We start from the raw sequence: 21,145 nt of genomic DNA on the forward strand, positions 1-21,145 counted from the left end.
GATCTGGGGACCAACCCAGGGCCTTGTGCTTGCTAGGCAAGCGCCTACCACTGAGCTAAATCCCAACCCCTTTGTTTCTTTTTTAAGATGTATTTATTTATAAGTAAACTATAGCTGTCCTCAGACACACCAGAAGAGGGCATTACAGATGGTTGTGAGCCTCCATGTGGTGGTTGGCATTTGAACTCAGGACCTCTGGAAGAGCCAGTGCTCTTAACCACTGAGCCATCTCTCCAGCCCGGTGTCAAGTTAACAATAAAAACCAACCAGCTCATTCACTAAGTTAATAATCAATACATGTGCTGAGTATAAGCCAGGGTACTACAGGCCTATAACCCAGTATGCAGGATGCAAAGGTGGGAAAATCAGGATATATTACACACACACACACACACACACACACACACACACACACACATCTCAAGCTTGAAGCTGACCTGGAATACATGGCACCCTGTCTCAAAAACAATTAATGATAAAGAAAAAAAAGGAGAACTAGAGGGATGGCTCAGTGGTTAAGAGCGCTGGCTGCTCTTCCGAAGGTCACGAGTTCAATTCCCAGCAACCACATGGTAGCTCACAACCATCTGTAATTGAATCTGATGCTTTCTTCTGGTGTGTCAAGGACAAAAAACATAAAAAAAATAAGTAAAGCAAAAAAAAAAAACTGACTGTTCCTCCAGAGGTCCTGAGTTCAATTCCCAGCAACCACATGGTGGCTCACAACCATCTGTAATGAGATCCAATGGCCTCTTCTGGTGTATCTGAAGACAGCAACAGTGTACTATATATATAAATAAATAAATCTGTTTTTGAAAGAAAGAAAGAAAAGGGAAAGAAGGTGGGAGAGATATAGGGCCGTCCTGCGTCTATGAGGACAGAGGTTAGAGAGGAAGGAAGTGTGTGAAGTATGTGAGCGACCAGCTGCTTCAGGGTGCTTTTAGGAGAGGCCGCTCACGGAATCCCTCCCAAGCTACAGGTTCAGTGGTGTGAATTAGCACTTCAGAAAACACCCACTCAAAAGTGTGAGTGCTAATGAGCCCCACAGCAGGGTGACCGGGAAGTAAATTCACAGCTAGAGCCCTAAGGGTTGTGGGAGAGAGGGCGCCCGGTGGCGAGAGCCAAGCTGCTCACTTCAGAATGTCCTCCTGCCCTTTCAAGGAGTCCCTCAGTGCATTGTGTGGTGAGGCCAGCCTGATCTCTACAAGGACCAGCTCTTGAATTATGCAGGCTACCCAAAATGCTGTTTCATTTAAATTTCAATTTGCAGGTGGCTAGAGAGATGGGTTCAATGGTCAAGAGAACTTACTGTTCTTTTAGAAGACCCAGAGTCAGTTCCCAGCATCCACATGGGGATTCATAATCCAACTGTAACTCCGACTTCAGGGGATCCAATACCCTCTTTGGGTACCAGGCACACATGGGGTTCATAGACAAACATAAAGCACTCACACAAAATAAATAAAACTAATTTTTTTTTAAATTTTTTTTTTAAGATTTATTTAGCTCAGCTGTAGAGCGCCACTTCAGATACACAAGGCCCTGGGTTTGGTCCCCAGCTCAAAGAACCAAAAAAAAAAAAAAATACTTTTCTTTTTTTTTAAATTTTTTTATTTAATGTATATGGGTAAACGCTGTCTTCAGACGCACCAGAGGAGGGCATCAGATCTCATTACAGATGGTTGTGAGCCACCATGTGGTTGCTGGGAATTGAACTCAGGACCCTGGAAGAGCAGTCGTGCTCTTAACCACTGAGCCATCTCTCCAGCCCTCAAAACTAAAAATTTTAAAGTGTGTGTGTGTGTGTGTGTGTGTGTGTGTGTGTGTGTGTGTGTGTGTGTTTAAAGTTAGTGGCACATGCCTTTAGTCCCAACACTCAAGAGGCAGAGGCAGACAGATCTCTGAGTTTCAGGCCAGCCTGACCTAAAGAGAAAATTCCAGGATAGCCAGGACTGCATAGGGAAACCCTGTCTCAAACAAGACAAGACAAAACAAAACAAAACAAAACAAAAACATATACACAGATATTTATACATATATTTGTAATTTGAAATGATTGTCAACAGGAAAAACTTTGTAATTTATAGAATTTAATTTTGAAAAAGGAAATTTTACATTACAGTAATTTTAAGTTGTTTGATCCTGTCTAAAGTCGTTACTCTTGAATTGGCAATAAAGTATCTTCCATTTGCCCTCCTCTCTGTCTGCTCACTCCATTCTTAGAGGAGGGTAGGACAAGAACCTGGTTGGGAAGAGATGATCTTTTGGACCACCTCGATCGATCCCTTGTTAATGAAGGCGACCCTTCACAGTAGATTTTTGTCAACTTGGCACTAGGAGGGTTTTCCGGGAAGAAGGAGCCTCAGTTGAGAAAATGCCTCCATCAGATTCCCCTCAGGCAAGCCTGCCGAGACATTTCCTTGATTAATGATTGACACGGGAGGGCCAAACCTCCTCTGGGAGGTGCCACTCCTGTGCAAGTGATCTTGGGTTGTATTTAAAAAAAAAAAGCAAACAGAGCAAGCCTCAAAGCAAGCCAGTGACCAACGTTCCTCCATGGCCTAGCTCCTGTGAGCCAAATTAACTCTAGTTGATTTTGGTCATGGGGTCTACCACAGCCATAAAAATCAAAGTAGGACAGTGACCAACTAGGGTATCCCTAGACTGCCAAACCCGCAGCCACTTCTTCTTTGAGGATCCATAGGGTAAGGAGAGGGTATAGTCTTAGAAATAGAGAGGGCTGCGGCCCAGGACAAGGCCCACAGGACAAGAGCAGTGGTCATAGGTACACAGCCTCTCCTGGGGACACTCCAATTTCATCTCCTTCCTACCTTGGCTCTGATGGGTTTCATCATATAATTTAGCCAAGAGTCCAGGGATCACCGAGAACGTCTCTGCCAAGGGTTTAGAGCACAGAGCAGGGAGGAGTGGGCCTGGGGTAGGAGAAGCAGGGTAAGCACAGAATCAGTGCTGATCCCAGCATGGCTGATGGTCAGTTAAAGGGTTGGAGGAGCATCCTAGTTAGGGTTTCCATTGGTATGAACAGACACCATGACCAAGGCAACTCTTACAAAGGACAACATTTAACTGGGCTGGCTGACAGGAAGCGATTCAGTCCATCATCATCAAGGCAGGAGCAGGACAGTGTCTAGGCAGGCGGTGCTGAGAGTTCTACATTTTCATCTGAAACTAGGACTAAGGTATTGTAGCCCCGCCCACTGTGACACACCTATTCAAACAGGGCCACACCTCCTAATAGTCACTCCCTGGCCCAAGCATATACAAACCAACACAAGGGGCAAGGACAGAAATGGATTCAGGGATACTTGGGAGGAGTCCATGGTTTCTCAGACACCAGTGAAGAATGAGAGGAGAGTCAAGGACACTGGCATCTGGGCCTATGGAGGTGTCACCTTCAGACTGGAGCGGGCAACCTTGGACCTTGTTCTGTGTTCATGTTTATTTCTTTCTTTTTTTTTTTTTTTTTTTTTTTTTTTTCGAGCTGGGGACCGAACCCAGGGCCTTTGCGCTTGCTAGGCAAGCGCTCTACCGCTGAGCTAAATCCCCAACCCCTATGTTTATTTCTTGTTTTTTTTTATTTTTTTTATCTATCATGTGAGTGTTTTGTTCTTCAAATTTTTAATTAATTACAGTTAGTGTGTGTGTGTTGTTGTTGTTGTTGCTGTTGTTGTTGTTGTTGTTGTTGTTGAGGTCTTGTTTTGTTTTAAGACAGGGTATCACTAAGTAACCCTGGCTGCCCTGGAATTGCTAGAGTCTAAGACCAAGCTGGTTTTAAGCTCTCAGAGATCTGCTTGCCTTTTCTGAAATTAAAGGCATTGCTATCAGGCCCAGCCAGGTTTTTTGTTTTTTGGGGTTTTTTTTGTTTTTTTTTTTTTTTTGGAGCTGGGGACCCAACCCAGGGCCTTGCGCTTGCTAGGCAAGCGCTCTACCACTGAGCTAAATCCCCAACCCCGTTTTTTGTTTGTTTGTTTGTTTGTTTGTTATATTTAACTTTCAAGTGTTATTTATTATTTCATGTGTGTGGCTATTTTGGCTGCATGAACGTCTGTGAGCCACATATGAGCCTTGGCTGTAGAGTCCAAAAGAGAGCACTGAGTCCTCTGGAACTGGAGTCACAGAAGGTTGTGAGCTGCCATGTGGGTGCTGGAGATCAAACCCAGGTCCTCTGGAAGAACAGCCAGAGCTTTTAACCCCTGAAATTCCTCTCCAGGCCCCAATTTTTTTTCTTTTTTTTTGAGATAGTCTAACTCTGTAATCCAGGCTGGCCTAAAATCCATGGCAATCCAGCAATTCTCCTGCCTCAGCCTCTTCAATGCTGTGGCTGACTATAGGTCTACATCGTACACCACTAAGCCCAGCCCTAACTGCCTCCTGAACACTGCATTTGAGGAGTCTGTGGACCATGTAAGTGGATATGTTCAGCTGGGCGCTGCATGGCACCCCAGAGACTCAGAAAGGAGAGATTTTGCTGCTAGCGTCCCACAAACTCTGTCCTGCTTCCCACTAGAGATGGGGAAGGGAAGTTCCCGCCGGGCGCAGAGGAAGGAAGAGGATGAGGAAGGAGAAGTGGTAATGTGACCGCAGGAAGGGATCTGACCTCTTTTACTTCCTACTTCTCATCTGCTCCCGCGGTGGTTTCCAGGAAAGAGAAGTAAAAGCTGAGGAGTGGAGCCTGAGTCTACAGCACAGAGCGAACCCCAAACGAGAGGATGCAGGGATGTCCTGTGCCGACCGACCGGAGGGGGTCACACAGTGGGAGGGCAGGAATGAGACTGTCCCGTGCTCTGCCTCAGGTGCTGCTGGAGCCTGGCAGGGAGGGCCCTGCAGTGACAAAGTTTGGGGACCAGAAAGCAGACAGGTGGCACTGGGACATGCCCTGTGCTGAGGGGTTAAGGGGCTGCCAGGTACCATGGGGCAGGCACAGCCAGAAAGGTTTAAAGGACAGCTGGAGCTGTGACATGCTGCCAGCCTGAGTCCCAAACACAAGCAGACATCTGTAAAGTTTTAGTAAGGATAATTATAGTAATTAATGCTAATGATAACTATAGAACCACTCTTGGCTGAAGAGCCTTCCTCTCTGTGCCAGGAGATCTGAAGGACATTTTAGAAAAAACCTGACTTCATTCAAATGTCCAGGGTAGTGAATGGGATGTAAGATGCAGGGACAGTGACATCCACTGATCTCCGGTTGACAGCATGGCGGAGAGTAGAAGTACATGGGTTTGCCTGAAGTCTGAAGCTAGAGCTTCACAATTCCAAGGTCGTTAAGCGATCTACTCACCCAGCTGGCCAGTCCCCGCTCCTGCCATCTCCTACACAGCTTGGCAAGTTCTCCTCCCTGTGACCTCTCTTCTGTTCCACCTTCCACTCCTCTATGAATCTCCTAGAAAGACAATCAAGATCGTTACATGGGCTGGAGAGATGGCTCAGTGGTTAAGAGCACTGACTGCTCTTCCAGAGGTCCTGAATTCAATTCCCAGCAACCACATGGTGGCTCACAACCATCTGTAATGGGATCCAATGCCTTCCTCTGGTGAGTCTGAAGACAGTGACAGTGTACTCACATACATAAAATAAATAAAAGAATCTTCAAAAAACAAAAAAAGAGAGAGATAGTTACAGGCCTACACTTTACATTGATAACCTTCCTGTTTGTTTCCTAAGACTCAGCCCTATAGCTCAGGCTGGCCTTGAACTTACTGTGCATCTGAGGATGACCTTGAGTTTTGACTTCTTTATCAGGCCACTTCCCAACTGTAGACATTCCAGGAGTGTGAGCTATCATATCCAGCTTGATAAGATCTTTAGAGGATCTACTTCCTATCTGTTCGCATTAAGGAAAAACAAAGTTAAGTCAGCCTGCCTTTTTTAGAAAAAGGGGTGTGTGTGTGTGTGTGTGTGTGTGTTGTGTGTGTGTGTGTATGCATATGGGTACGTGCACCTATGTATGGTGCATGGGCCTATGTGTAGGTGAGTGCAGAGCCAGAAGAGGTCATGGAACCCCTCTGAGCTGGAGGTTCAGTAATGAGGAAGTGCTAGGATCCAAACTTGAGTCCTCATGATTGAGCAGCAAGCACTCAACCACTCAGCCAGCACTCCAATACTCCTTTAAAGTGTTTTTTGTTTTTTGTTTTTTTTTTCTTTTTTTTCGGAGCTGGGGACTGAACCCAGGGCCTTGTGCTTGCTAGGCAAGCGCTCTACCACTGAGCTAAATCCCCAACCCCTAAAGTGTTCTTTTTAAGAGATTTGTTTTGCTGCTGCTTCTTCTTCCTCCTCCTCCAGCTCCTCCTGCTCCTCCTCCCCCTCTTCTTCCTCCCCCTTCCCCTCTCCTCCCCCTCCTCTTCTTCCTCTTCTTCTTCCTCCTCCTCCTCCTCTTCCTCCCCCTTCTGAAAAATGCAGCAATAGGGCCCAGAACACCCAGGTACCAAGATTAGGAGGTGGCGGTGGCTTCCACTGAGGATTCAGCAGCTCTTTTAGGCACCCACAGTCATTGGCCATGGGGCTCATGGAGATAAAGCAGAAGACAAGGAGTGGATCTACACTGGGGAAAAAAAAACAATCAACCAAACAACAAACAAACAAACAAACAAACAAAAACCAACATGAAGGGGCTGGAGAGATGGCTCAGTGGTTAAGAGCACTGATTGCTCTTCCAGAGGTCCTGAGTTCAGTTCCCAGCAACCACATGGTGGCTCAAAACCATCTGTAGTTGCATCCAATGCCCTCTCCTGGTGCGTCTATGCTGATATACATAAAATAAATAAATACGTCTTTTTAAAAAAATAAAAGGCAACGTGAAGATTAAATCCCTGAGGAGATCTCCCTGTCCTCCCTCCCATTAAGGAGTCTGAGATGATTGACCTGTTCCTGGGCGCATCCCTAAAGGATGAGGTTCTAAAGATCCTGCCGGTGCAGACGCAGACGGGCGGGACAGCGGACCAGGTTCAAGGCTTTCGTCACTATTGCAGGCTACAGTGGTCGTGGGGCTCTTAGTGTTAGTGCTCCAGGGAGGCAGCCCCTGCCATCGGAGGGGCCGTCACCTTAGCTGTGCTGAGAGGCAGTTGGGGGAACAAGATGGGTAAGCCCCACACTGTTCCCGGCAAGGTGACAGGCCGCTGTGCTCAGTGTCGGCGGGCGAGTCTCGTCCCTGCCCCCAGAGGCACAGACAGAGTCTCTGCTTCTACTTGTTTGTTTGCTTTAAGGAAACGGTTTGTTTTGGCTCCCAGTTCCCATCGCCGTCATCCATCGGTCTGTGAAGGTGAGACAGCTGGTCACATCACATGCACAGTCAGGAAGCCAGAGATGAATGTAAGTCATTCCTCTTTAATAACCGCTGTCTTCTCTCCTGTAGTAATTCAGCGCCTCTCAACATGGGTTCCCTGGCCACCGCCAACAAGAATATCAGGTTTCATCAGGAGCCTTTATTATCTTAGGGATGTGAGACATCTCTCAGGAGCCACCAGGGGAAATATCAGGGCTTGGATTTCAGGCAGGCTGATAGACTCTGCCCCGCCCTTTCTGTGCCCACTTCCTCTGGCCAGGGTCAGACCATGGACTCCCATCAAGAGAACTGCAGAAGCAGTGCTCCCCAGACCAGTCTCTGAGAACACAGTCCTCCTCCTTCTATGCCAAAACACTTCATTGCATTCCTGAGACCCCTTCAGTGAAATTCAAGTAGCAGTCCTTTCATTCCTGGGCTTGGACCGAAAGTCTCAGCTCCTGTTGACCGGTCCCACTTCCAGATACAGTTCACACAGCCACAGAAGACACTCCTTCCCCGTTCCTGGACTGCTGCATTGGCTCTGCCACAGTGACACCTTCTCAGTGTCCCCACCTCTCCTTTTTTTTTTTTTTTTTTTGGAAAGATTTATTTATTATTATATTTATATGCATACACTGCAGCTCTCTTCAGAGACACCAGAAAAGGGCATCAGATCTCATTACAGATGGTTGTGAGCCACCATGTGGATTTGAACTCAGGACCTCTGGAAGAGCAGTCAGTGCTCTAACCACTGAGCCATCTCTCCAGCCCCCATCTCTCAGTTCTTAAACATTTGTTCTCTCTACAAAGCTTTCTTCACAACTGGCAGTGGAATTAGCTGCTCCTGAGTCAGGATGCTTCATGCCTTCTTCTAGCCAATCTTAACAAGGCTCTCTGTCTTTCTCTGTCTCTGTCTTTCTCTCTGTCTCTGTCTCTGTCTGTCTCTCTTTCTCTTTCCTTCCCTCTCTTCCTTCCTTCAATTCTTTTTATTTGTTTGTTTAATATATTTGAGACAAGGTCTCATGGTGTAGCTCTGGCTATCCTGGAACTCACTCTGTAGACCAGGCTGACCTCGGACTCAGAGATCCCGCTGCCTCCCAAGTGTTGGGATTAAAGGTGTGCACCACTAGGTCAGGTGACTTGTTTTTAAATTACATTTATTGTATGCAGGGTCCAATTGCCACAGTGCCTATGTGGAGGTCAAAGAACGCTTGTAGGAGTTGTTTCTCCTTTCACCATGTGAGTTCGGGGAATCTAACTCAGGTCACTGGTCTTGGTGAGAGTCATGAGCCATTCCATTGACCCAGAGTCTGCTGGCTACGCATCTCAAGAGCATCTCCCCGTGGGTCTCAAGCTGATATCTTATCTCCAGCGCTCACCTCATCCCGAGTGCTGAGCACAGTACCAGGGACTCCTACGATTGCTGAACTGAAATCTGAGAAGAATCTCCCACTCTCATAGGTAATTTTCCAATAATGGAACTTAATGGCCGCACTCTCTCAAAGCCTCTTGGCCTCTATAATAACCTACAGGTGTCTTGAGACTTGATGCCTGTCTAGATACCTCTTATTCCAGAAAGGTTTCTGGGTTTGTCATTCCTCCAGTGACGGGATTTTCATGTGCCTGCATCAATACATCTTATCACCTGCATCGTATTGAGCCACACAGCCAGGAAGCAGAACAGTGATAATTGAGTCCGGCTATCTAGCTCTGAGGTCCAGCTATCATTCACACAATACGAATATGCATGTGCACGCGCACGCGCACACACACACACACACACACACACACACACACACACACTCCAGTTTGCAACTCCCCCAAGTACACATACACTATTAGATAACAATAAACAACAATGAAATGTTATTGATAATCTGTATTTACTAAGTGGAAGGAATTGAGGCCAATATTGAAACGGCCTGGGCAAGGCCTGGACCCCAGATCATCTTCCTCATAAAAGGCTGAGTCCCACACGGGCACAGAGAGCTGCCCACGAGCAAAGCCAAACTGAAGTAAGAAAGTGCTCTTGGCGGATAACATCTAATAAAGGCTTCTTGTTCTTTTCTCCTGAGAAGCCAGCCCGTTTCCTGCCACACCACGAGAAGGTCCTGGGAATGGTTTGCATGGCTTTGCAGAATGACTAACCTCCAGGGCCGCTTCAGAAACAAAAGACCTTAAAGGACCAGGCCTGTTTCCAGACCCCTCTCAGAGGTCACTCCTTTGCTGGTGGGCTAAACAGAAGGCTCAAAACAGTAATATATGTTCATATTCTTGTTTTTAAGATTTATTCCTTGCTCTTATTTCTATGTATGTGTGTCTGTGGCTGTGTGGAGGTAGGGGAGAATGTCGGAAGCCTCCCAACGTGGGAGAATTTGAGAACTGAATTTGAGTCTTCTGCAAGAGCACCAAGTGTTTTGTTGTTGTTTTTGTTGTTGTTTTTGTTGTTGTTGTTGTTGTTGTTGTTGTTGTTGTTGTTTCGGAGCTGGGGACCGAACTCAGGGCCTTGCGCTTGCTAGGCAAGCGCTCTACCACTGAGCTAAATCCCCAACCCCCCCAAGTGTTCTTTTTTTTTTTTTTTTTGGTTCTTTTTTTTTTTTTGGAGTGGGGACCAACCTGGGCCTTGCCCCTAGGCAAGCACTCTACCACTGAGCTAAATCCCAACCCCCAAGTGTTCTTAAGTGCTCCACCTTCACAGGCCCATGCTCACCACTCCTGACTCAGCCACTCTAAGAAATTGATACTAAAGACTTTCCCCGCACACCTCTTTAAAGCTTCACAGAATAACCTGGGAGGCAGAGGAGAGTCAGGAATTCAAGGTTATCCTTGGCCAACTAGTGAGTTTGAGGTCAGTCTGAGATACATGAGATCTTGTCTCAATATAACAAAAAAGGAAGGCCTCACACACCCAAAGCGTGTTTAATTTTTTATAATTTTTAAAAGTAACACAGCATATTCGAATAAACACTGTGAGATTATAGTTCAATAGTCTAGCATTGTCTAATTTGTGCAAAAAGTCCTGGGTTCAATTCTCAGCACTGAGTGAGGTGCCAGCCCATACCTGTAATTCCTGTACTCTGTATGGTAAGAGAATGACCCAGGATCAGAGAGTGAGGTTCAATGGGTCTTCAGGTCAAGGTTAGCCTGGGCTACAAACTGAGACTTAATTCCTACTCCTTCCAACACCAAAAGAAATATAATAAAGAAGGGGTTGGGGATTTAGCTCAGCGGTAGAGTGCTTGCCTAGCATGCGCAAGGCCCTGGGTTCGGTCCCCAGCTCTGAAAAAAGAAAAAAAAATAAAAAGAAATATAATAAAGGTTATTCAGAGGGCTGCGGGCATGGTTTAGCCAGTAGAGCACTTCCTAGCATGCATAAAGCCTAGGTTTGACTCCACACACCACAAAAACCAGACAGGTAACCTCGGAATTTGGAAGGCAAAGGTGAGAGAATCAGGATCATTCCTAATTACATATTGAGCTTATGTTTGAGGCCAAACTCAGGGACTCGAGATTCCGTATCAAAAGAACACGGACCAAAAAAACTAACCAACCAAACAACAACAACAATAAAACAAATCCTGGGCCCCTCCCATGTAAACATGAGTGCCTGGGTTCAGATCCCCAGCACTCATACTACAAAACAATACAAAACAAAAACAAACAAACAAACAAAACAAACCAACCAAACAAACAACAACAAAAAAACAGTCCTCCTACCACTTGAGTCTTGGGACTGAACACAGGCTTCTTGGTTAGAACCTTGATCAGTGAACAGTCTTGCTGGCCCAAGAAATCTAGACTTCAAAGTAAATACGTATGTAACTTTAAAAAGTATATGGGCTGGAGAGATGGCTCAGTGGTTAAGAGCACCGACTGCTCTTCCAGAGGTCCTGAGTTCAAATCCCAGCAACCACATGGTGGCTCACAACCATCTGGAATGAGATCTGATGCCCTCTTCTGGTGTGTCTGAAGGCAGCTACAGTGTACTTACACATAAAATAAATAAATAAATAAATATTTAAAAAGTATAAAAGCGGGGTTGGGGATTTGGCTCAGTGGTAGAGCGCTTGCCTAGGAAGCGCAAGGTCCTGGGTTTGGTCCCCAGCCCCGAAAAAAAAAGAAAAAAGAAAAAAAAAAGTATAAAAGCATGGAATGTGGATCTAGTTCTGTTCAGTGTTTGTGGTATGTGTGTTAAGACCCTGAACTGAAGAAACCAGGGTTGATCCCACATATCCACATCCCAAACCTCAGGAAGTGAGAAGGAGGATCTGATATTCATGCTCACCCTTGGCTCAGTGGAATCAGTATGAGGCCAGACTAGGCTATAAGATATCCTGGAGATGGAACCCAGGGTTTTGTGCATACTAAGCAAGTACTTTACCAACTGGGCTACATTCCCAGCCTAAGACCCTATTTTAAATAGCATCCCCACTCCCAAAAAATAATAAGAGGATAAAGTAATGCAAAATATAGAAACATCAAAATTAGAATAAATAGTATGTCGTTCCTTAGCAAGGAAGCATTATATTATAGAAATTGTAGAAATTCAATTTCAATGTGTACACCACCATTTAAGAACTTTTTTATCTTTTTTTTTTTTTTTTTTTTTTCTTTTTTTTTTGAGCTGGGGACCGAACCCAGGGCCTTGCGTTTGCTAGGCAAGCGCTCTACCACTGAGCTAAATCCCCAACCCAGAACTTTTTTATCTTAAAACTGAGGGCATTGATTGGAAAGTTTGCACAAGACTGATCTGGTTTATGGAAGGTCAGAGAAGGGTTGCTCGCTGCCTGCGGGTCACATAGCCAGCCCAAGTGCATTAGGCCTGGCTCCCAGAGTGAAGGCCATTCGTTCAGTCCTTCCTTCCTTCATTCGTTCAGACAGCTATTAACCTCAGCCACTTCCCATCCTTGCCTCACCCCCACGACTGGGAATGTCTTGACAAACCAGATAAACTTGCCCCGGTCTTGTTCTTCAGGATCTCAGTTCCCAAGAAGGACTGAAAGCTGCTGACACAGTGAAGTGGCCACCACTTATACACAGTGTGCTCTGTGTCAGACACTGGTCTGACCATGGCTCGTTAGCTGATTCATAGACGACGACTCCAAATGGGAAGTGCTATTGTTGACATCATGAAGCCATTCCATAATGGGGAAATGGAAGCTCACAGAGCCAATAATTTGCATGTCTGGTGAGCGGCAGAGCTGGGACTGGAGCCCAAAGTACCTGGCTTCAGGGTCTGTGTCCTCAAGCACCACCCAAGGCCCAGTTCTGCCTTTTGAAGCAGATGCTTACAGACCAAACCACAGGCAACTGCCAGCCCACAACAGATGGGCTGACATAAACCAGTCTCAGTAGTGAAGACTGAAACTTCAGCCCCAGAATCCATTCCAGTCCTGCTGTTTTGGGATCTTATCTTTAAAAAAAAAAAAAAAAAAGTTTTTATACTTTTAGGTCAACCTGTGACTGAAGAGTCTATGTCTATGGAATGTCTGTGGAAATGTCTCTGGAAACTGGTGCCCAAGCTATCCCTAGCAGGCAGAGGCCCCATGGACATTTAGAAGAGTAGATCCTGGTGAAACTGAGGAAAGTGTTGGCCAGTTCTGGAAAGATGGAGTTCCCTCGGGGGTCAGAGCTCACATCCCAAGGTGAGTCCCGCCTTGCTATTGTCTGAAGCTTCTGCAAAGAAGATCCTCAGCTTGTCCTAGGGGGACTGCCACCTCTTGACTCCCAGGGACCCTACTAAGGCTTGAGAACACCCTCATTTTCTCTTAGAGGCCACACTCCTCCCACTTGCCAGCCATTAAGACCAAACACTGCCACTATGACTTTCTGCACAGTTTCATGGAGGTAAGCATATGGAGTGAGCCCTCTGAAACCAGGACCCAAAATAAATCCTCCTGGAATTTGTTCAAGATGACTCCCAAGGTCCAATGACCTGGTCTTACCCAATCAGAATTTTCCAGATACTTCTCTGGACATAAGGGATTGGTGTACTTATCAGCCAAGAACATAGGCTCTTGTTTTGGAAATTTTGGTCTCTTGATGTCTTCTGGGAGGATATATAGGCTCTACGAGGCTGCTCCATTGCTTAAAATCTTGTCATTAGGAAGAAGCATGGTGGTACACACCTGTAATCCCCAGACTCAAGAATTGTGGACTGGAGGACCAGGAGTCTATAACTAGCCTAGGCTATGTAGGGACTCCTTGGCTAGCCTTCTCTACATGAGATTTTATTTCAAGACAATGACAACAACAACAACAATAAATCATTACTGTCTGCTTCTTGACTGCAGAGGCAATAAAACCAGCCTGCTTTTGCTGTTCTTGGCACCATCTTGTCCTTGCCTGCCACTGTAACTTCCACGACATGATGGGCTTTATCCTCTCAAAATGACTTAACCTTCTAAGAAATAAAAAGAACTAACAGCTGAGCTGGGCTTGGTGGTGCATACCCAGCACTTGTGAGGCAGAGGCAGGAGGATCCCTGTGAGTTTGAGGCCAGGCTGGTCTATATAGTGAGTTCCAGGACAGGCAGGACTAAATAGAGATATCCTAGTCTCAAACAAACAAACAAACAAACAAAAATCCAACTTCCTCCCTACCCCACAAAAGAAGAAGAAACAAGAGAACAAGCACAGCTAAAATAAAGTTCCATTTAAAAAAAAATAATAATTGGACTGGAGAGATGGCTCAGCAGTTAAGAGCACTGGCTGCTCTTCTAGAGGTCCAGAGTTCAAATCCCAACACCCACATGGTGGCTCACAACCATCTGTAATGGGATCCGATGCTCTCTTCTGGTGTGTTTGAAGACAAGACAGTGTACTCATGTATAATAAATAAATAAATAAATAAATAAATAAATCTTTAGAAAATCAGCAGCTTGTCTAAGCGAGGATCTGACTACAGACAATTAAAAAAAAAAATCAAAATCAGTCTTGCAACAGGGACTGGATTGTAGCTTCGTGGCAGAGCATGCAGTATGTGTGAGGTCCCAGGTTCCAATCCCAGGTATTTACAAACACAGCAATACTCCCTGTTGTTTTCAGGGCACAGAGAAAAGTGCAGGCTGCAATCTGCAGCCCATACCTGTGTTCAGTCCCTACCTTCTCCTCCTGTGTCTTCTTTTTCTCAGGAGTTCCTAGCATCTGAGGTTTTCCCTTGAAAGTGGTGATCTTTGGCCTTAAACTCTGGTTCACTTATTTTTATGATTTTGCTTTTAAAGACAGGTTTTCCTGTAGCCTAGATTGGACTCCAACTCCTTATATAGCTAAGGATGACCTTGAATTCCTGATCTTTTTCTTCTATGTGGATGACACCTGGATTACAACTGTGTACCACAATGCCTGTTTTATGCAGTCTGGGCTAGAACCCAAGGCAAGAACTACCCCAGGCCTGCTTCATTCAGACAGATAGCATTTCCACTGCCAAGTCTTCCCTGGGCCTCCCAATCACACCATGTGGTTAGTCATTAATCACTCATTACTATGGCTGGCACCTAACCCCAACCCCAATAAGGCTCTCCTAGTGGCTGACACCTAACCAAATCATGAATATGGCTGTCTTGGTTGCTAAAATGCTGTGTGGAATGTTTTCATATTGGTTAGCAAACAGTGGCTTCCCCTGGTCCTCCTCCATCAATCAAGGCTTCTCCATTTTCCTGCCAACCAAAAAAAAAAAAAAAAAAAAAAAGGAAGGGGTGGGGGTGGGGCAAGTGGCCAGGGGTGGGGGGTGGGAGCCAGACATAGTAGTGGCTTGTAACCCTACCCCACTACCCCACTAACCCAGTACTAATTCCTGATTCATTAGTGGCCAGGAGCCCTTCTTATTGCTCTTCTGGATTTCCCTTCTTTTCTTTCTTTTTCTTTTTTTGAGACAGGGTTTCTCTGTCCTGGAACTCACTCTACAGACCAGGCTGCCTCTTAAGTGCTGGGATTGAAGATACCACCAACTGGCTTCTTTCCTTTTTAAAAATAAATTAGAAGGTAGCATGGTGAGGCGCATTTTTAATCCCAGCACTGAGGAGGCAGCAGTAGGTGGCTCTCTGAGAGTTTGAGGCTAGCCTGGTCTACATAGCAAGTTTCAGGCCAGTCAGGGCTATAGGTTGAGACCCCGTCTCAAACAAAAACAACAAAAACAAAAGGGGTGTGTGTGTGTGTGTGTGTGTGTGTGTGTGTGTGTGTGTGTGTGTGAACTGCAGAAAGCACTCTTAGCCACTGAGCCATCTCAACTGTCCCTTGCCCTGGATTCTAAGTCCCTAGTTTCCTTATCTGTTAGTTTCACCAGACTAAAGCTCCTTGAAGACAGAAACACCCCTTCCTTGTCAGCTCCGCATTTCGTGTGGGCTGGTGGCTCAGTGAATGTTGACTGACTGACGAACTGACTGGAAAAATGATATCAGTGAACAATATGGGCCTCTTCCCCTTGAATCTGGACTCTGGAACTTTCCCGACTGCCTTGGAAACTTTGCTCTTTGCCCACATTTTATGACCCTTGTTTCTCTATCCCCAACAGGAAGTTTCTGCCACCTGCTTTTGTCTGCCTCCAACCTGGCCAGCTCCACCCTGCTGCCTATAAAATGTGGCAAACCAAATCCCAGCTCTTCCACCAACACAGGCTTGGGTGGTACTCCTGTGTACATGCACACACACTTGTCTGTTAAGTGTGGAAGGTCACTCAGCGCTCACTGACTGGGGGTAGGGTGGGTCATTCTGTGTAGATATGGAGAGGATATTGCCCCAGAGGATTTTTTTTCTGTTGCTGGTATTTAGCGCTGTGCCTGGCCGACTACGTCTCACCCCAGTTTGCCCATTACTGGCCCTGGAAAATCTTAGCATTGCTCAGTTTCCCTAAGAGGAAAGAAAACCATTGTTTTGCCATGAAGCCTTCCCTAACACAAGTAGAACAGTTTGCAACCTGGTGTCTGCCTTGGTCTCTCAAGTGCCTGACTTGCAGTTTTTAATCATCATGCATTATTCAGGTCATATATATTTTGTTCTGTAACTGTAATTATTCCTCCTGTGCTTTATCTGGAGATTGAGCTGAGAATTGAAAAGCAGTAGACCACACCCACAAATTTCATTCAGTTGAGAACTAGCTCCAGGCTCCTATGGGAAGAAATGGCAACCAGAACTACACAGCCTCCAATGTAAGAAGTCCAAAGTTATCCGTGCTTGGCAGTGCCGCCTACAATCCTAGCTATTGGTGGGGAAGGCTGAGGCAGGAGGATCACTGATTCAAGATCTGCTTGGGCTGTGGAGCAAGGTGAAGGCCATGCCGAACATTTAATGAGATTCTATTACAAAATAATAAGAGAAAGAAGATGCTAGGTTGGTGGTGGCGTGCGTATGCTTTTAATCCCAGGACTTGGGAGGCTGAGATGGGCAATCTCTGAGTTCAAGGGAGCACAGCCAGGGTTACATAGAGAGACCCTGTCTCAACTCCCCCACCCCAACCAAAAAGAAAGGCTGGGGAGCTCCAGGGGTGTCGCACAGTTGGCTAATGAAGGCAGGACAAAGTCTTGAGGTCCATCCCATCAACAGCATATCCAATGTACATAGGGTAGATCCCCAGCATCAGGGAGCTGGAAATAAAAGAATCAGAAGTTCTAGGTCATCCTTATGAGAGCTGCTCAGCCTGGGAAACTGAGACCTTAATGACTTTTTTGGAAAGTCGGTTGGATGATATTTTGCTGGGGCAAACACATGGAGGAACGTCTCATTAAAATGGACACAGGTGTGAAAGGCTAAGGCTGACTCGTGAAGGACGTTTCGCTGAAGCAGACACAGGAGAGAGGATGTTCTGCTAAAGCAAGCACGTGAAAGGACACGTGATGAAGGACTCTCTGCTAACAGGCACCAACCGGTTCGCCTTCCATTGCATACTTGAGCTGCACTGGAGGGGACACCATAGGCAGACACGCATCAAAAAACTTCTGGTGCTGTGCTGCAATTTGTCGCTGCTTCCAAGGCCTCGGGCTGATTGGAAGCATGTTCTGAGGCAAGGTACATGGAGGACACGTGATATTTGGAGGCTATAAATAGGACTCAAGGGATGATGACAGAGGCTGAGCTTGGCTTGCTTATAGAGCTAGCTGTGCAATGCTTGTGGGTCTGGCAGGTTTGCTGATCTTTGCCTCCCTGAGAGAGGCACAGCCAAGAATCTCTCCTGGTGTTCCTGCTGGTCCCTCACACTGACTCAGGCCCAGGATGAAGCCTGGTTGTCTCTGCTAGGTCACCGCTGGTGCTGACCCAACTCTACTGAACTGCAAATGAATCTGTGAGGTGTTTGTGAGCGGATGAGCTGCCGCTGCCTGCTAACCTGTGAACTGAACTGATTTCCAGATAACACAGGCGGGAGTTGCTACAAAGAACCTTTCTAAACAGGTCCACTTCCCCACTGCCTCCCTACCCCCATCCTTTCTTTTCCATTACCACTGGTGGGTGGTGAGCTGAAAGGAAGTAACCTTTTAACCTAAAGCATTTAGGAACCATCATTAATAATAGGATTTGAAAAAATTAAAGTTACAAGACCTGGGCTGGGGATTTAGCTCAGTGATAGAGCGCTTGCCTAGGAAGCGCAAGGCCCTGGGTTCGGTCCCCAGCTCCGGAAAAAAAAGAACCAAAAAAAAAAAAAAATAGTTACAAGACCTTATCTCAAAAAACCAGAAACGAAAAAAGAAAAAGCAGGCATGGCCAGTTGTGGTGTCGCATGCCGGTAGGACTCGATGAAAGAGCAGGCAATGGTGACACACTTCCTGGAAGCAGAAACAGGAGATCTGTGAGCCAGCCTGGTCTACATAGACAGGCTCTCCCAACAAAACAAAACAACCTCCTTCCCCCCAAAACAAACAAAAACCCACCTAATAAATAAGTAGATTAATTAATTCAATTAAATAGGCTCACACTTTCTAGGGTCAGAGGAAAACTGGGAACTTCTAGGCTTGTGAGGTATCTTAGAAGTGAAACTGAGAGTTACTGAAGGAAAACCATTTTGCTTTCAGATCACACCTGCCAGTTTCCTACAGTATGTTGTGGCTATGTCCTGGGGTGTGAAGGAAAACAAGCAGGACACAAAGATTCTTTCTTCCCTCCTTTGATGTTTCTGAGGGAGGGTCTCATTGTAAAGTCCGTGCTGGCCTGGATTCCCTATGTTGGCCAGGCTGACCTCCAATTTATTTATTTTCTTTAAAAAATTTTAATATTATTTATTTTTTTTTTTATTTTTTATTTTATTTTATTTTTTTTTTCGGAGCTGGGAACCGAACCCAGGGCCTTGCGCTTCCTAGGCAAGCGCTCTACCACTGAGCTAAATCCCCAACCCCAATATTATTTATTTAAAGTATATGAGTACACTGTAGCTGTCTTCAGACACACTAGAAGAGGGCATCAGATCGCATAACAGATGATTGCAAGCCACCATGTGATTGCTGGGAATTGAACTCAGGACCTCTGGAAGAGCAGTCAGTGCTCTTAACCACTGAACCATCATCTCTCTAGCCCTGGTCTCCAATTTATAATCCTCTTGCCCCAGCCTCCTTAGGCCTGGAATTACAAGCGTGCATTATCGTGCTTGGCTTCAAAGTTTCCTATATTAAGGAAATTACACACACACACACACACACACACACACACACGCACGCACGCATACCCTATATACCTTGCATATATATTCATTTCTAGTATTCAGTGATATAGTCTAAGAAAACAATGTTTTTTTTTTTTTTTTTTTCGAGTTGGGACTGAACCCAGGTTTGTGCTTTTAGGCAGCGCTCTACCACTGAGCCAAATCCCAACCCCTGAAAACAATGTTTTAATTTAAAAAATAAAAGCAAGGGGTTGGGGATTTAGCTCAGTGGTAGAGCGCTTGCCTAGGAAGCGCAAGGCCCTGGGTTCCGTCCCCAGCTCAAAAAAAAAAAAGCAATCTGGGCATGGTAGCATACATCTGTAATCCTACCATTTAGAAGGTTGAAGTTCAGGGCCAGCCTCATCTACACGGTGAGTTTTAGACCAGCCTGGGCTATCTGGAATCCTAAATCGAACAAAGCAAAAGCAGAGTTGTTTGTCTCTAGACACTCCCCAACACACACACACAGACCTACACACACACACACACACACACACAAACACACACACACAAACACACACACACACACAGACACACACACACACACACACACACACACACAGACACACACACAGACACACACACACACACACACACACACACACACACACAGACACACACACACACAGACACACACACACACACAGACACACACACAGACCTACACACACACACATACATATACATGCACACATACATACACACACATACACTCACACACACATACACACACAGACACAGACACACACATACACACATAGACCTACACACATACACACACACACACACACACACACACACACACAGAGACAGAGAGAGAAATTCCCCAGCCCTTCCTTTGGTGTCTGTGATTCTATCTAGCAGGCTGAAATGGTCAAGGAGCTACTTTAGCTACTTTCATTGGCTGCCAACCTTCAAGAGTGCCTGTCCTTGGGAGGGGCTTTATCTCACCTCTCGGTTAGGCCTGATCTTGGCCTGATTCCCAGGCTCTGAGAAGGGAGATTTTTTGCATGGAGGTGGGACATGGGGTCTTAACAGTTATTCTCAGTCCTAATCAGCCATTCTGGGGACACTAAGACCAAAGCTATTTTACAATGGGAGAGACGTACCACCTCTTGTCAGGAAGTCTGACTAACTCTCCAGGCTGGAGAGGACCTGCTGTCTGTGGACTTGGCTCAGGGAAGGCCCTGGTCACTGAGCAATGTGCAATGTGGAAATAATGATAGTTAATGTTTACCTAACATTTCCTGTCTGCCGTGCTTACTTAGGTAACCTCACCTAGGGTTTTGGTTGATTGGTTGGTTTTTGTTCTTTTTCTTTCTTACTTTTGTTTGTTTGTTTTGTGTTTTGAGACAAGGTCTCTCTCTCTCTCTACACAGCCCTGGCTATCTTAGAATTCACTATTTTGTTGAGGCTGGCCTCAAACCTCCAGAAATCCACCTGGCTTTGACTCTGGTTCTGGCTCTGCCTCTCGAGGGCTGGGATTAAAGGGGAGTGGCACTAGGCACAGCACCTCACCTAATTCTTAAAGCTACTCAAGCATGTGGGTGCTCTAATTATTTTCCTTGGAAAGATGACCGAACCGGGAGTCCAGAGAGAAAGAGGACTATTTGTTTATTTGGGTTTTTTTTTTTTTTTTTCTTCAGTGCTGGGTTTGAACCCATGACCTTAGCCTTCGAGGAAAGCACAATATCACTGAGGTAAATCCCCAGTCCCTAATGAGAGTTTAAATGGCTTGTTCAAAAGCTTGTGACTAAGCGGTGTGTGGTGTCAGACACATGCCTGTAACCCCAGCATTTAGAAGCCTGAGGTAGGAGAACTTTACATTTGAATTCAATCTATATACAGCGGGACTCGGTTTCAGGAAACAGATGAATAGAGCAAGGGCCCTGGAGGGATGGCTCTGCAGTGAAGAACACTTACTGCTCTAGCAGAGGATGTGCGCTCAGTTCCCAGCACCCACGTGCCTTCTGACAACCTATATGGCACCAGGCACACCACACACAAACATACACACAGGCGAAGCACACCAACATATACAATAAAAACAATCCTTTAAAAACAAAGCAAACAAGAGTGACCAGGTGTTCTCTTTTACACATTTAATCCATCCCAGCACTTGGGAAGCAGAGATAGGTGGATCTCTAGGAGTCTAAGGGCCATGTAGAGTCCCTATAGCAATTTCCAGGTCAGTTAAGAGCACTGGCTGCTCTTCCAGAGGACTCGGGTTCAATTCCCAGC

The sequence above is a fragment of the Rattus rattus genome, chromosome 17 (genome assembly GCF_011064425.1).
Source record: "Rattus rattus isolate New Zealand chromosome 17, Rrattus_CSIRO_v1, whole genome shotgun sequence".
Classification (NCBI taxonomy): Eukaryota; Metazoa; Chordata; class Mammalia; order Rodentia; family Muridae; genus Rattus; species Rattus rattus.